Here is a 2,500-nt window from a genome sequence, read left to right as displayed (position 1 = left end):
AGGACTTCACCTTGATTGCCTACCTAGCCACTGGGTGGCCAAGCCAGCCCAAGTCAAGTGCTGGTCCCAAGCCCGGATAAATAGAGAGAATGATTACCTAAAAGGTACCACCGGCACTCTCCGTGGAAAGGAACTGGGGACCCTACCACGTACTCACTCCAAGAGCATCACAACATGAAAACTACAATTAAGTATCATGCTGTGACCACGGCGGCTCAGACATGAACCTACCGTTAAAAGAAGAAGACCCAATTAGTGCATTTGCAGTTTCGTGAGAATCATAGCAACTCCGTGACTATAATTTACTTCTTTTCCAGAAAAAAAACTGTCTTGTTTTCTTTAGTTTTGAAACTTCCATTACTTTTCCAATTGGTCTCACTTATTCCTAGTATTTGAATGTTGTATCTATCCATTTCGTTACAGACAGTATGTAATTTACCCATCTCTTTCATTTTCCTTACGTTTCCACGTCCGATTTTTAATGTGTTTTCTTAATTGGACATGTTTTCTTTATCTTCTTTGTCTTCCAGATGCATATTTAACATTGTCAGCCTGGTTGCCCACTGAATAACGCGCCCCTTGATAACCCACGCGACGGGCGATGTGGTATGAATTATCATTTCTGTATTTAATCATTGGTGTAGAGGTTTGTCAGGAGAAAAGAAAAGTTGAGTGGAATCCCCCAGGCTCCTTCTCAACTCGCAGTCTCCAACTAACTAGGAGGAACTATCTCTGCCGCTTTAAAACAGTTACACTGTAATACGCCAGACATATTATTTGGTGAAACCAGTAATCAGTAGAACCGAAGGTATTTTCACCAGATATCCACTGCCCTGCTGCCGACAGTTTCACCGCAACCCTGGCATAGGGAGCTAATAGGGTGCTATCCTTGTTCAAGGGAACCCCAGGGTGTAGTTTATTGTCTTACCAAGGACAGCATTTTTTTTTAAGTGCCCTGTCCTACAAGGACGTTGGCGCTCATGGATTTTCCATGATTTTCTTGGCAATTTAGAGCGGTGGTTTGCCGTTGCCTTCCGCCCGGTGTTTTTATCGAGTCATCATCTCTATTTCCCCGGTTCTGGGACCGGCACTGACTTGGGCTAACTTGCCCACCCAGCGGCTAGGCAGGCAGGTCCTTGCCCAAGGGAACAACGCGCCGGCCGGTGACTCGAACCCTCGAACTCAGATTGCCGTCGTGACAGTCTTGAGTCCGATGCTCTAACCACTCGGCCACCGCGGCCTTATATATATGTATATAGATATGCATATATATATATATATATATATATATATATATATATATATATATATATATATATATATATATATATATATTATATATATATATATATCATCATCAATAACGGTATGCTCATGTTTGAGCAGCCGTGGACCTCTCCACCATCCTTCGCCACTCAACTCGATCTTGCGCTTTTCTTTCCACTTGTACCATCGGCTGGCGGGGAAAAGCTAGTAATGGGGTGTGGGACCCTTAGAGCGGAAACTACTCGAGAGTGAACGGTCACCCACAAGGGGAGAAGGAGCTCAACAGCCTTGGATGGCAGTCCTTCTAGAGATGGTGTCTCAATAAAACACAGGGCGGAAGGCAACGGCAAACCACCGCTCTAAATTGCCGAGAAAATCATGGACATGTATACTTTTTCGAACGACAAAAGACAGAAAGAAGTGGAAATCCATGATCGCCAACGTCCTTGTAGGACACGGCACTTGAGAAGATATATAATATATATATATATATATATATATATATATATATATTATATATATATATATATACATATATATATTATATATATATATATATATATATATATATATATATTTATATATGGGCTTTTCCATGAACATGGAAAAGCCAGTTATATATATATATATATATATATATATATATATATATATATATATATATATATATCATCATCATCATCAATAACGGTATGCTCATGTTTGAGCAGCCGTGGACCTCTCTACCATCCTTCGCCACTCAACTCGATCTTGCACTTTTCTTTCCACTTGTACCATCGACAGCCCGCAAATATCTTTGATGTTGTCGCTCAGTCTTGTCTTCGGTTTACCTCTTCCTCTGTTTCCTATCACCATCCCTCTCAGCAAGTTTTTCTCAATACTTTTACTTCTCATCACATGATCAATAAACTTTAATTTCCTCCAGTTCAAGATGTCCAACAGCCGGTCTTTACAATTCATTTTTCACAGCACTTCATCATTCGTTTTCTTCTCTGTCCAGTTAATACGTAGTACTCGTCTGTAACACCACATTTCAAAACTATTGATCTTTTTCTTGTCTATCTTCTTCAGCACCCAACACTCAGAACCATATGATGCAATTGGGAAAACTAATGAGTTCAATAACCTCTGCTTTGTCCGTAAGGTAATGCTTCGGTCTTTCCAGATGTTATTGAGAGCAACTGTGGCGTTTTTGGCAATGGTAACTCTCTCCTTTATCTCCGTGAATCATCAT

The sequence above is a fragment of the Penaeus monodon genome, chromosome 16, assembly GCF_015228065.2.
Source record: "Penaeus monodon isolate SGIC_2016 chromosome 16, NSTDA_Pmon_1, whole genome shotgun sequence".
NCBI lineage: Eukaryota > Metazoa > Arthropoda > Malacostraca > Decapoda > Penaeidae > Penaeus > Penaeus monodon.
The sequence above is the reverse complement of the archived record's forward strand: the minus strand, read 5'-3'. Positions refer to the sequence as shown.